This window comes from Urocitellus parryii, chromosome 6, assembly GCF_045843805.1.
Source record: "Urocitellus parryii isolate mUroPar1 chromosome 6, mUroPar1.hap1, whole genome shotgun sequence".
Taxonomy (NCBI): domain Eukaryota; kingdom Metazoa; phylum Chordata; class Mammalia; order Rodentia; family Sciuridae; genus Urocitellus; species Urocitellus parryii.
The window spans coordinates 119,019,770-119,034,507 of NC_135536.1; the positions used below are offsets into that span (position 1 = coordinate 119,019,770).

At 35.3% G+C, this 14,738-nt stretch overlaps 1 protein-coding gene across 3 annotated transcripts in view; it reads right to left on the reverse strand.

The window, feature by feature from the left end:
- Hmg20a (high mobility group 20A) overlaps positions 1 to 14,738 on the reverse strand; it is a 78,097-nt gene that overhangs the window by 50,071 nt on the left and 13,288 nt on the right. Inside the window, exon 1 of one of the 3 annotated variants that reach the window (XM_026387796.2) lies at positions 2,081 to 2,099. The exons of the other annotated variants lie outside the window; for them this stretch is intronic. The gene's annotated coding sequence lies outside the window, so the exon portion shown is untranslated. Of the gene's footprint in view, positions 1 to 2,080; positions 2,100 to 14,738 lie in introns of those variants that run through there. 3 annotated transcript variants of the gene reach the window in all.

The following is a 14,738-nucleotide window of genomic DNA, read 5'->3' on the forward strand; positions in this document are numbered from 1 at the left end:
AAGAGGTAATCCCTGTAAATGAAGTGAATAGTGTACAACACAGTAAAAACCTATTAACAATAATGATAGCTGGAATAGGAGTACACATTTATTCTTTTCTAAGTACCAAGCTTATAAAAGAGTTTTGCATATATTATTCTATTTAATGCTCACAACCACCATATTAGGTACTAACCACTACTACTATAGTGGCTATTTTATGGTGAACAAACTGATCCACAGAATGGTTAAGTAACTTACTTGCCCATGTTTACTGTGATAGTCATTATGGCTGTTGATGAATATTTTTAGTTCTCCTTTCAGTTAGATAGTAGAACTCTACTTCCTTATTGCCCCTGAGCTTAGGAAAGGACTATGTAACTCACATGATGAATGAATGTAAATGATATGATTCTTCTGGTTAGAAAAATCTGAGCCTTAAGCAACTGCCATTTCCCTAGTACAATGATCATGCAAGTATGTATTACGATGGAGTTTATGTCAGCCAGGTTGCCTAAGTGAACAAAATACCAAAGCCCCCTATATCCACATAAGCAGTATGTTAATAATGATGATGATGATGATGATGATGATGGAGGAGGAGGAGCAAGAGGAGGAGGAAAAAGAAAAGTTACTGAAACTTTGTGGTTTATTATCAGTTTATTACCAGAGCAAAACCCCATCCCATCCTCACTGGTACCTTCACAGTAAATAAATTTCATATTTAATATATTTAATATCATGGCTATCTATATACCTATGACAGCTGAGATCCCTTTTCAGCTCCTAAAATCCCAGAATTCCATATTTTTATTTAGTACATGTTTATTTCATTTGCCTTGTTCTCTACACCTCTGAACTTGACTATTTTTTTTTTTTTGTACCAGTGATTTAACCCATGGGCACTTAACCACTGAGCCACATCCCAGGGATGAACCAGGGAATTCAACTTAAGAGCTGAATAGGGGCTGGGGATGTGGTTCAAGTGGTAGCGCGCTCGCCTGGCATGCGTGCGGCCCGGGTTCGATCCCCAGCACCACATACAAAACAAAGATGTTGTGTCCGCCGATAACTAAAAAATAAACAAATAAATAAATAAATGAGCTGAATTATCACCAGACTCAGAAAATCAAGGGTTGATCATATGTGAAGGCTATAGTAAAATACGTGAAAAAAGGAGTTTGGGGCAGGGGTCAGATATCATAAAGATTCAGGGGAAGATTAGTGGAGTAGAAGAATGAGAGTAAGGGAGGAAGGATGGGAAAGGGGAGGGAATATGGAATAAATTTAACAAAATCATACTATATGCATCTATAAGTACACCAAAGGAAATTTCTTTATATGTAGAAAGTATCAATAAAAAATAAATAGGCTGGGGGCTGAAGTCGTGGCTCAGTGGTAGAGTGCTTGCCTGGCATGTGTGAGGCCCTGGGTTCAATTCTCAGTACTGTATATAAATAAAGAAAGAAAGTGAGAAAGAATGATTTATTGACAAGTAAAAAAAAAATATTAAAAAAAATAGAACGGGGTTGGGGCTCAGAGGTAGAGCACTTGCCTAACATGTGTGAGGCACTGGGTTCAATTCTAAACACTGCATATAAATAAATGAATAAAATAAAGGTTCATTGACAACTAAAAAAATATTAAAAAAATGAATAGATAAATGAATGAAAGAAAAATCAGTAGAGGAAGACTAGGAAGGGGGAGGTAAAGAGGGGCAATGGGGACTGAAATGAAATTCCTTGCATGTATGATTTTGTCAAAATGTACCCTACTACTATGTAGAACTATAATGCTCTAATAAAAAAAAGAAAAGAAAAAGAGTTGAATTATTAGCAATACTGAACTGAAAGATTATACTGCTCAATGATCTACTGATTTACAAACCTAAAATTGAAATGTGGGAGGATATCCTACTAAATTTATTAAGCACCTGACATCAAACCTTCATACTTTTCTCAATTCCCTCAGAGCTACTGGTCCTTTAATTCATTTACTGCTCCACACTTCAACTCTAGTATCAGAAATCTTGTCACTTTGTGCTGTGATTTCTTATGTACACAGCTGTCTTCTCCACAGAAGCCACCATGCTCTAACTGACCTTCTAGCTTCTTCAAGAACTTTGGTTCTCTTGCTATCATTTTAATGTCTTGCAACAACGATTGTTCCTTTTTCTTTCAGATGTAAATAAGCTCTGGTTCTAAAATGGAACAAAAACAAACAGTAAAAATAAAACCCTCAAGTAATTTCTATCTTCCAGAATTCTAGTAATTGCCCATTCACTTACTTATTCTTTATACTGGCAACCAAGCTACTTGAAAAGTTACTCCAGTCACCACTGCTACTCAATCTGAGACCTACGTACTCTGGCTTCTATCTCTAATTCACTCTTGGGGTTGTTCATAGATACCAGTAATCTCTAAAATGCTAATTTTAATCAATAATTTAAAAAAAATTTAATTTTTAAAAAAATTTTGGTGCTGGGAATTGAACCTAGGGGCTTTACCACTGAGCTCATCCCTAGTCCTTTTAATTTTTACTTTGAGACAGGGATCACCAAGTGGCTTAGGGCATTGCTAAATTGCTGAGGCTGTCCTTGAACCTGCAATCCTTCTGCTTCAGCTTTCCAAGTCACTGGGATTATAGGCATGCACAACCACATCTGGCCTCAATAGACATTTTTAAAATCTTTACTGTCTGGTTTCTAATTGACATCTGAAGCTGTAAAGGACTCTTCTTCAAGTGCTTCACCTGCTGTTTCCTGTACACCATGCTCTTCTTTTCCCTCTATTCCTTTAGCCTCCCTTCAGGCTTTGCCCTTCTCTCTCTCTGATCTCCTAGTGAGCTCTCTCAGTCCCAATGTTTGATAACCATTTATACTGATGACATCTAAACCCATCTCTTTTGAATTCTTGGCCTATATTTCAAAGGACTAAAATAATTATCCCCCTTGGAGTGTCACAGGCAATCCACACTTCACACATAAAAACACCGAATTCATATTCTTTTCTTCAAAATCTGTTCCGTTTCCCATGTTCTCTAGGTCAGCTGAGGTTACTCTACCCTATCCACTCAGGCTAAACCCCCGAGAGAGTCCTGATTTCCAACACTTCCCCCATCCTTCCCATCATACTCAATCCCTTACCACGCCCATTTGGTTCTCTTCCTCTTCTATGTTCTCATTATTACTGTCACAGTTAAAGTATTTTTTTTTAACCCTGATTAACAGCCTCCTACTGTCCTTCCTGCCTCAAGTGTTTCCACCCAGTTGCACAGTAATCATTCTAAACTACAATGATAACTATGGATAATATTCCTTGTTTAAAATCATTCCAGAGGTTATCTACTACCTTCATGTAAATTTTACTTTTTTTCTTTTTAAAGTTCTCTGTTTAAAAGAAAAAAAATTATTCTTATTTTGAATGCTTAAATTTTGAATGTTTTACAAGAAGGATAGCATTTTATCATTCAAATAAATGATCAAACATGGTCTCATAATAGTGAATGACTACTTTAAACTAATTTTGGGATCAGGACAAAAGGAATCTTGACATGTTTAAATGAAACAACATGAAAAGTTTAAAGCAATATAGTAAAAATAATTAAATCTTCTCATGCTACATTCACATCTTCCATACCCTTTATTTGTTCTCACATGAAACATTATACAAACTTACCCCTTTGGGAAGTAAGATTCAGCTGACATGCTAATAAGACTGATATGAATATAATAATAAAATGCAGCCCTGACCTCCACTTCTCTTTAACAAAAGAACAATAAAATAAATCAACTAGCTTATGTCCAGGAAATAACCCAGATATTAAGAACAGAAATGGAATAAATGACTATCATTAGATTTATGGCTCAATTTACATAAATACTTATAATGGAGTTTTACTCTAAAATTTCAAAATAGGAACATTACCTTCCACAGAATCATATTAAATACATGTTTCAGGTCTTCAAATTAGCAGGTTATCAGATAGAGTTATTTTTGGTCTTTCTCATAACCTCTTAATTACAGTATCTATCTTCTTTCCTGCAATACATTTGTTACAATCAATTCTAAGACCTCTTGAAAGTGAACGCCACTCAGTACTATTATACATGCATTACCAAGAAAGGTATGAAAGCTGTAAAACCAACTGAGATCCCATGATGCTAGTTATGCTTCAATCTTCCTTCCACTGACTCTCAAAACATGTCAGTGCTACTGTATTAAAGTGGGTTATAAGTTTTAGGTGATGTGATTCACTCGAAAGACAAAGAGAACAGAGTATACAGAAAGACTATTATAGGTTATAGCACAGTACCTTTGGAGCAGCAGCTAAATTTTATCTTTATTATGAATAATTTTTAACTATTCAGGCAGCAAACATGAAGCCCAGCTAAGAGCTGCATACAGCAGGTTAAACACAGACATTCCCTGTCTATAAGAGACAATAGTTTGAAAAAAAATTTTTAAAATTAACAATCTAAGTGTGTGGAAAGACGAAAAGCTCTCAAAATCATTACACTATACTCACTGATTTCTAAAATAGTTCATAAAGTAATATTCTATTTAATTACAAATCCACTTACTCTATTTGAAAAATAATATTGTGAATTTCACATCTTTGAACTCAAGCATCCTAGTGGATCATGATCAACTCTTAATTAACAGTATATTATCCTTGCTATAAAGTAACTGTTATTTCACCATTCGTTAGACATTTGCTGTTTTTAAATAACAAGGATGGAATTATACCAATTCCCCCCTAGTCTTCCACCTAGCTCTCTGGCAGTAGCAATATTCACCCACAGGGCTGCACTCTAGGGTGGGATGTAAACAGAGTTCAGTTCCAATCCTATGCATCAGAATCATTTCCTTACATGACAGACAATTATGTTACAATCAAAAACTGAGTTGCAATTTATATCGTGATAAGGTTTTACTTATTTTGGTAAACATTAAACTCTTTTTTTTTGGTACCAGGGATTGATTGAACCAATGGTTGTTTGATCACTGAGCCACATTACCAGCCATTTTATTTTTTATTTTCAGACAGGGTCTCACTAAGTCCTTAGGGCCCCACTAAGCTGCTAACATTGGCTTTGAACTTGGCAATCCTTCTGCATCAGCCTTCTTCTGAGCTGCTGGGATTATAGGCATTGCACCCGGCAAAACATTGAACTCTTTACATACAGAAGGAAATACAACTTTACTGATGTGGACATAGGTATAGATAGGGTATAAAATACATTTTTATATAAAATCTTGGCTAGTGATGGTGCTGCTAGACAAAATGGTTAAAATAAATAGGACACATAATAAATAAAGGCTGAAAGCTAGAAAGATGAAGTTGAAGCTGAGGAGGCAGAGAGGGAAGGTGGGAGGGGAGGGGAGGGGGGATAGTAGGGGTTAGTAAAGGTAGCAGATTAAGACAGTCACTAATATGCCATTATGTAAAAATGTGAGTATGTAACAGATGTGATTCTGCTATCTGTATTTGGGGTAGAAATGGGAGTTCAAAACCCAATAGAGTCAAATGTATGAAAGATGATTTATCTAGAGCTCTGTAATGGTTGGAACAATCAATAAAAAAAAAAAAAAAAAAGAAAGATGAAGTTGACCCAAGTCTTTCTCTGCACATTATCCTCAGCATTATGTATTGTTAGTGAAAGATTTTAATTAAACACTAGGAAGAAGAAATCCAGCAGTTAGATGGCTAGCTTCTGACACTATTACTGGCAAAATAAAGCTGCTCTTTCCCCTTCTTAGAAATAAACACAAAAACTGTTGTACTACATTTATTTAATATAGTTCCTAAATTGGCAATTAGCTTGAAAAGACTATTTTTTTAATACTGGGAATTGAACCCAGGGGTGTTCTAACACTCACCTACATCCCCAGCCCTTGTAATATTTTGAGACAGGGTCTTGTTAAGTTGCTGAAGCTGGCCCTAAACTTGCAATCCTCCTGTCTCAGCCTCCTGAGTTGCTGGGATTATGGGCGTGTACCACTGTGCCTGGCAAGACTGTTTTTAAATATGGCAGAGTTTTCTGTATTTACATTTCCCTTAGTCTCTCTACAACCCAAATGTACCATATTTATATAATACTATTATGGAAATAACTTCAATATTCCTCATATTCTTTCACAAACTCTAGAGTTGGTAATCTATATTTTAAAAATCAAAAGAGCCCTTGGCAGCTACCAGAAGATTATGAAATTCCAAAACTTATTTAGTCATACCCTGCAGCAGACATTTATAAAATCTTATGAGCTTCAGGTTTTATTGACCCAAGAATAGTTATAAATCTCTGGTAAAATTGCAAATATCAACAAATAGATGAAGTTTTAAAAATCATTTCACTCAGAATAACAATCTTGCTAAAGGTAGAGTAGATAATATTAAAGTTAGAAAGTTGGCCTTTTCTAAGTTTTCAAAATTTTCATTTTTCTTATTCTACCCCCTTCCCCACCATGACCTTGAATCTGATAATATGCATATAAATATTCATCATGTTTTTTCAACTTACAATAAGTTTTTGAGTTTCCAGACGTTAGGAATAAACAATAACACCTCATTTGCTGTACATTAATTGTTTTAAGAAATACAATAAATTTCTAAAACATCTCCTCTTGAAATGAAACTTACCTGGTCTAAAACTGGTACTGAACTGGCATTTTTTTTCATGAAGTTTGCAAAATGCTAGTAGCCTAAAAGCTGTTTCAAACTACTGGACTTATAATTTTCTATTGCACATACAATTAATCATCTCATTTTCCTGATATCAGCTTTAAAAATTTTAAATTAAAAACTCTTAGCCACAGCCCCAGTTCCTTTTTTCAATTTTATTTATTTATTTATTGGTACTGGGGATTGAACCCATTGAACTATATCCCCAATCCTTTTTAAATTTTGCACTTTGAGTCAAATTTGTAATTCTTCTGCCTCAGCTTCCCAAGTTGCTAGGATTATAGATATATGCCACCATGCTTGACTCCCAGTCTTATTTCTTAAAATTTTTTTGAAGCTGGGGATTGAATCCAGAGTTACTGAGCTATATTCCCATCCCTTTTAATTTCTTATTTTGAGACAGAGTCACACTATGTTGTTTATGGCCTTGCTAAATTGCTGAGGCTGACCTTGAACTTTAGATCCTCCTGCCTCAGTCTCCTGAGTATCTGGGATTACAGGTGGTGCCACTATGCCCAGCTCTTGTTTTTATTTTGAGACAGGATCTCACTAAGGGTCTCCCTAAATTGCTAAGACTGGCCTTCAAACTTGTGATCCGCCTGCCTCAGCCTCCCAAGTTGCTGGGATTATAGGTATACTACTGGGTCCAGCTGAAAAAGCAAAATATCTTGTAATATCAAATCATAAATGTATCTTATAAAACATAGACAAAAGACATTAGCATATGAAATATGTGTTTTTTTGCCTTATTCTCATTAAAAGACATATTATATACTAATTATGATAACATGGCTTTTTATTTTAAAATAGCTAATAATATTTACACAAATAATACTGTCATTCTCAATAGTGAGCCAATTCAATTATTTTGAAGGGCCCTAATTTTTTTTTTAAACTGGATTTAGAAAAAAAGAAAAATCACTTAGCCAACATACCACTGAGAACTCTCTGCTTGTAGTTTTCAAGAGTTTCAATCTAAGAAATGTGGGCAAGTGTATTCCTCTGTGGGGGCTTAAAATCTGCCCACACCACAGTTTAGCTGAGCACTGAAAAGTTGGCTAATCATCAAAAACTGTCTCCAGGAATTACAATGATTACTTAGGGCCTTTTTCAGAGAGCAATTTTGAAAAGGAACAAATCAAAGGAAATAAGCAATCCCTCCATGCTCAGGGACACACCTATGAAACAGTTCCCAATCTATAGTTTACTAAAGGTGGTATATATATTTTCTCATTCATTACGTATTTTCTCTATACCAGATACACCACTGAGACACCAGCAATACAACAGTGAACAGTCTCTGCCCTCATGAAAATTACAATTTGAGGGGAGAGACATTAAGTCAATATACTAATACACAAACTTTAAAACTGTGAAAAACTCTATGAAGGAAAAGAAAGCGTTCCTTACAGTGGGAAATGTCATTTAGACTGGGGCCTCCCTAAAGTGTCATGTAAACTGAGCTGAATGTTCGGTAGATGCATTCCATGCAGAGAAATAAGCTTATCAGGCCCTGAAGAGGGAGGAATTAGGTGCTCTGGAGGGAGCAGGCTGGACAAAAACCAGAGGAGAGGAGAGCAGCAACCAGAGTCAGGAACCAAGTCCTGCAGATGTGGACCTAGGTTACAGTCTGGATTTCCCCCAAATATAAATCTTTGAGGAATTTCAAGGAAGGGCAGTATGTAACACTTATGCTTTTTAAAGAATTATTCTGACTTCTCTGTAACAAATGGATGTGTAAGAATGGGTAAGACTTCAGTAGAAAAACCAGCTGGGAAGCTACAACAGTAGCTCACCATAGCATGAAGGTGGCTTAGGGCAGAATAAAGATGTAGCAAAGAGAATGGATTTAATATATTTAGGAGATAGAATCAATAAATCTTTCTGTGGTTGGGATCAATAAATCAATGAATCTTTCTGTGTTTAAAAGATATTAGTAAGAGGTCTCAAAAATGATCCAGAGACATTTTAATTCTTTATCTGAGATGGCGTCTTGTTATGTTGCCCAGGCTAGAGAGGAACTCCCAAGCTCAAGTGATCCTCCCACCTCAATCTCCCAAGTGTTTGGGACTACAGGTGCACACCCCAGGAAATTGGGAAATTAGGAGATTGAGATGGTAGAATTAGGAGGGACAAAACCCCTAAGGGTTTAGTATATGTTTTAAGTCATTTAAAAATGACTTTTAAAAGATAAAGTAACAAGTTGGAAGCTAAATACAGGTGCTCAGAAGAGAAGCCTCGGATAGAGACAGGAGTTTAGGAGTTTTCAGCAAAGTATGGCAGGTTGTACTTGAAATAAATGTAAGGCACACATCAAAGCCTACCAACTAAGAAAAGTCCAGGACCAGACTGATTCTCAGCTGAGTTCTACAAGACCCTCAAAGAAGAATTAACAGCAATACTCCTCAAATTATTCCATAAAATAGAAAAGGAAGAAACCCTTCCAAACTCATTCTATGAAGCTTGTATCACCCTGATACCAAAACCAGACAAAGACACATCAAGGAAAGAAAACTTCAGACCAATATCCCTGATGAACAGAGATGCAAAAACTTTCAATAAACTTCTGGCAAACATATGAAAAATATTAAAAAGATAGTGCACTATAATCAAGTGGGGTACATCCCAGGGATGCAAGTTTGGCTCAACATACATAAATCAATAAATGTAATTTATGACATCAACAGATTTAAAGACAAGAAATTATAGGATCATCTCATGGATGCAGAAAGAGCATTTGACACAATACAGCATCGCTTCATTTCATAACACTAGAAAAACAGGATAGTAGGAACATACCTTAACATTGTAAAAGCTGTCTAAGCTAAACCCAAGGCCAACATCATTCTAAATGGAGAAAAACTGAAAGCATTTCCTCTAAAAACTGGAACAAGACTTTCATTCAACATCATCCTTGAAACTCTAGCAAGAGAAATTAAAGGGATACAAATAGGAAAAGAAGAACTTAAATTATCCCTATTTGCTGATGACATGATTCTATATTTAGAAGACCCCCCAAAAAAATTCCAGCAGAAAACTTCTAGAACTTATAAATGTATTCAGCAAAGTAGCAGGATATAAAATTAACATCCATAAATCAATCGTGTTCCTATACACCAGTGATATAAAAGAGAAATTAGGAAAACTACCCCATTCACAATAGCCTCAAAAATAAAATATTTGAGAATCAATATAACAAAAGAGGTGAAAGAACTCTACAATGAAAACTACAGAACACTAAAGAAAGACATTGAAGGGCTAGGGCTGTGGCTCAGTGGTAGAGTGTTTGCCTGGCATGCCTGAGGCACTGGGTTCGATCCTAGGCACCACATAAAAATTAAAAAGAATAAAGGTACTGTGTTCAACTGCAACTAAAAAAAAATATATTTTTTTAAAAAGAAAGAAATTAAAAAGACCTTAGAAGATGGAACGATCTCCCATGTTCTTGGATAGGCAGAATTAACACTGTCAAAAACGGTGATACTACCAAAAGCACTATACGGATTTAACGCAATTCCTGTTAAAATCCCAATGACATTCTTCATAGAAATAAGAAAAGCAATCACGAAATTCATTTGGAAAAATAAGAAACCCAGAATAGCCAAAGCAATTCTCAGCAAGAAAAGTGAAGCAGGAAGCATCATAATACCAGACCTTAAATTATACTACAGAGCTATAATAACAAAAATGGCATGGTATTGGCACCAAACAGACATATAAACCAATGGAGATTCCTCAGAAAACTTGAAATGGAGCCACCATTTGATCCAGTTATCCAACTTTTCGGCATATACTCAAAGGACTTAAAATCGGCATAGAATAGTGACTCAGCCACATCAATGTTTATAGCTAAACACAATAGCTAAACTATGGAATCAACCTAGTGCCCTTCAACAGATGAATACATAAAGAAAATGTGGCATATACACCAAGTGGAATATTACTCAGCCATAAAGAAGAATGAAATTATGGTGTTTGCTGGTAAATGGATGGAATTGGAGAATATCATGCTAAGTGAACTAAGCCAATCCCAAAGAACCAAAGACTGAATGTTTTCAGATTGTGAATGCTAATTCACAATAAGGAGGGGGGGGTGCAGTTAGGGAAGAAGAGAGGTACTTTGGATTAGACAAAGAGGAATGAAGGGAAGAGATGGGAAATGGGAATAGGAAAGACAGTAAAATGAATCAGACATTATCCTATGTGCATATATGATTACATGACCAATGTAATTCTACATGTACAACTAGAAGAATGAGAAGTCATACTCCATATGTGTATAATGTCAAAATATGTTCTATTATCATGTATAACTAATAAGAACAAAAAATGTAAGGAATAACCTAGGGGGAGAATTAAGAAATTAAATTAAGAAAAGAGTTAGGGTTGTGTTCCAAGGGACCTGACCATGAGAAGATGTATAGAGATGAGTGCAAAGATGACCCAGAAGACATGAACAGAGGTAGGCAGAAAACCAGGAGTGAGGGGTGTCAAAAGAGTATGATTGGAGGTGGGGGATGGGGCAGGAGAAGAAAAGATACACTTAAATGTTGCTGTGAGATTAAATAAGAATGTGAAAGGTGCTCATGTTTGTTGACAACATGGAAGTTTAGTGATCTAGCAAGAGCCCTTTTGTTGAAGTGGTGGAGGGAGCACCCTACCAACTACCTGGTTTATGTTTAGGGGATATACAGAGAAATAAGAGTCTTAAAAGTTTTCTGAAGAACATGAAGTTTAAGTAAACTTAAATATAAAACAAAATTACTAATATAGTTGGAGGACTTTTCGCAAAACATACATACTTGTATCATCTATAGCTGCACAAGAATAAACAGAATATTACCATAAACTACAAGTCGCTTACCTTTTGTCCCCTTCCATTCATTATTTTCGTAAAAGCAACCACTATGATATCTAACACTATAGATTTGTTTTGCTTATTTTGAACTTTCTTTGAATAGTATGTACTTTATTCATACCTGGCTTTTTTTGTTCAATATTATACTTCATGGTCATCCGTGATGTTAAAGGAAGTATTTGTTAACTCATTCTACTTTGGTGGACAAGTGGGTTAAGAGTAATGCTCCCAGGTGTGGTAGCCCAAGACTGTGATCCCAGTTATTTGGGAGGCTGAAGCAAGAGGACCAAAAATTCAAGGCCAGCCTGGGCAACTTAGTGAGATCCTGTCTCAAAATAAAACAAAGACTGCTGGAGATATAGCTTGGTGGTAGAGTGCTTGCCTAGCATGCCCAAGGCCCCATGTTTAATCTCATTACCACCACCAAAATTTTTTTTTTTTAAAATAAAAATGTTTTAGTTTTTGGTGGACATAACATCTTTATTTTTTTATTTTTATGTGGTGCTGAGGACAAAACCCAGTGCCCCAAGCATGCCAGGAAAGCGCTACAGCTTGAGCCACATCCCCAGGCACCCCCCCCCAATTTACAATAATGCCATTGTGAACTTTTATTTATTCTGTAGAGATTCTATTTGGTGGTATACCCAGGAATAGTAGGTTAGCAGATATCTGTAACCTAAAACTAATAGCCAAACAAATGTCTACAATGGCTGAAACAGTTTTACACACCTGCCAGGAGCATGACTTTCAGCTGTGCCACATCATCAATACTTGGTATTACCCATCTTTTTAATTTTAGCTACTTTAGTGGGTATGTAATGGTATCTCATTATGGTTTTAATTTACCTTTATCTGATACAAATATGATCACTGTAAGCCTTTGGATAGTTTCTCTTGTGAAATGCCTATTCAAGTATTTTGTTATTTTTGAGTTTGATTATCTAAGACCATGAAGATGTTTCCCAGTTTCTCCCTAAATATTTATTTTATCTTTCACATTTAGATCTATAATCCAACTGGAACTAATTTTTATATATGTTGTAAGGCAGAGGTCAAGATTCATACCAACCCAGTGACCCAGCACCATTTATTGAAAATACTACTGTTTCAAATCAAATAATTACACACACAAGTGCACGTGCACACAACACACACACACACAATTTCTGTACTCTCTATTGTGTTTCAAGACCTGTGTCTCCTTGTGTCAATACCACCGTATAACTATGATATCTTTATAATGTATCCTATTATTTGATAATGAAAGTACTTCAACTTTGTTCTTTTTCCAAGACTGTCTTGACCTTTCTCAGTCCTTTACATGTTCATGTGAATTATAGAATCAGTCTGTTAGTTCTTCTTGGCAAGTGAGCCCAGGACTTCATGCAAGCTTGGGAGGCATTCTACCACTGAGTATATTCTCAGTCTTTAAGTTTGACTTCAAAGAATTCTATTATAGGGCTGGGATGTAGAACTTGGCTTATAAATTTTATTTTCTACTGTTTTTGTTGCTTATATGTAGGTTTATAATTTACTTTATATAATGACACTATAACAAGTGATCTTGTTAAATTCACCAATTAATTTTAATAATTTGTCTGCAGATTATTTTATATTTTTACATTCCCAGGCAATATACTTAGGTTCAAAAAGAGATGGCCTCTAAATATCTTCTCTCAAAACATCAACATCAGGTTTCAGCATTAATGCTTTGCTGATTGTATAAAACAAGTTATATCCTACAGAAAACTTTGAGTTCACTCACCTGTGAAGTCATACATGCCTGGTTTTCTTTATAGATAAAAATTTAAATAATGGATTCACTTTATATAACATGTAAAAACAGTATCCTAGCCAGGTGCAAGGGTGCAGGCCCATAATCCCAGTGACTTGGGGGGCTGAGGCAGGAGGATTTTAAGTCTGATGCCAGCCTCAGTGACTTAGTGAGACTCCTTTTCGAAATAAAATTAAAAAAAGGACTGGGGGTATAACTCAGTGGTAGAGTTGCAAACAAACTGGTGCAACAACTATGAAAAGCAATATGGAGATTCCTCAGAAAACTTGGAATGGAATCACCACTTGACCCAGTTATCCCATTCCTCGGTTTATACCTAAAGGATTTAAAATCAGTATACTACAGTGGTGCAGCCACATCAGTGTTTATAGCAGATCAATTCACAATAGCTAACCTATGGAATCAACGTAAGTACGCTTCAACAGAAGGGTACGCTAGGAAGGCATTCTACCACTGAGTATATCCTATGTATACCATTATTTCTTTATTCATTCATATTCTACCACTGAGTATGAATGAATAAAGAAATTGTGGTATATTTACACAATGGAATATTACTCAGCCATAAAGAAGAAATTATAATGGTGTATTAAGAACTGTAATGCAAAAACAAACAAACAAACAAATAAATAAATAAATAAAAGAAATTAAGGTATGTGCCAATAAATGAATGGAACTTGAGAATATCATGCTAAGTGAAATAAGCCAATTCCCCAAATCCAAAGGCCAAATGTTCTCTCTGATATGGGGATGCTAACATACAATAAGGGGGGTGGAGAGGGAAGAAAAGAAGTTCACTGGGGAATGAAGGGAAGGGGGAAATGGGCATAGGAAGGACAGTAGAATGAATCAAACATAACTTTCCTATGTTCATATATGAGTATAGGACCAGTAAAACTCCACAGCATGTACAATCACAAGAATGGGAAGCTATACTCCATGTATGTATGTCAAAATACATCCTACTGTCACAGATATGTAAAGAAAGAACAAATAAAAAAGTATACACATTTTATAAATGTTTTCAAATAACCAATTTTTGGTTTTTAAAAATATTTCATACATTTGTTTTCTATGTCACCGATTTCTACTTTTTATTACTTCCTTACTTACTTTGGGTTTAATTTGCTTGTTCTTTTCCAAATCTGAGAAATATATTAGATCACTAATTTTTTACTTTTTTCTTTTCTAACACACTCATTTAAGGCTGTAAATTTTCTAGAAAGAATAGCTTTAACTGATTCATACATTGTTTGAGATGCTGTATTTTCATTATCAACTATAAATGTATGCATTTCTTAACTTCTGCTCTCCTTCAATTACATGTATGCTAGATTTTTTTCATCATTTCTCTCTGGATCTCTTCTAACAAATTTTATATTGCTGCTACAGCCAATTATTTAAGATTACTGGTTTATAGCA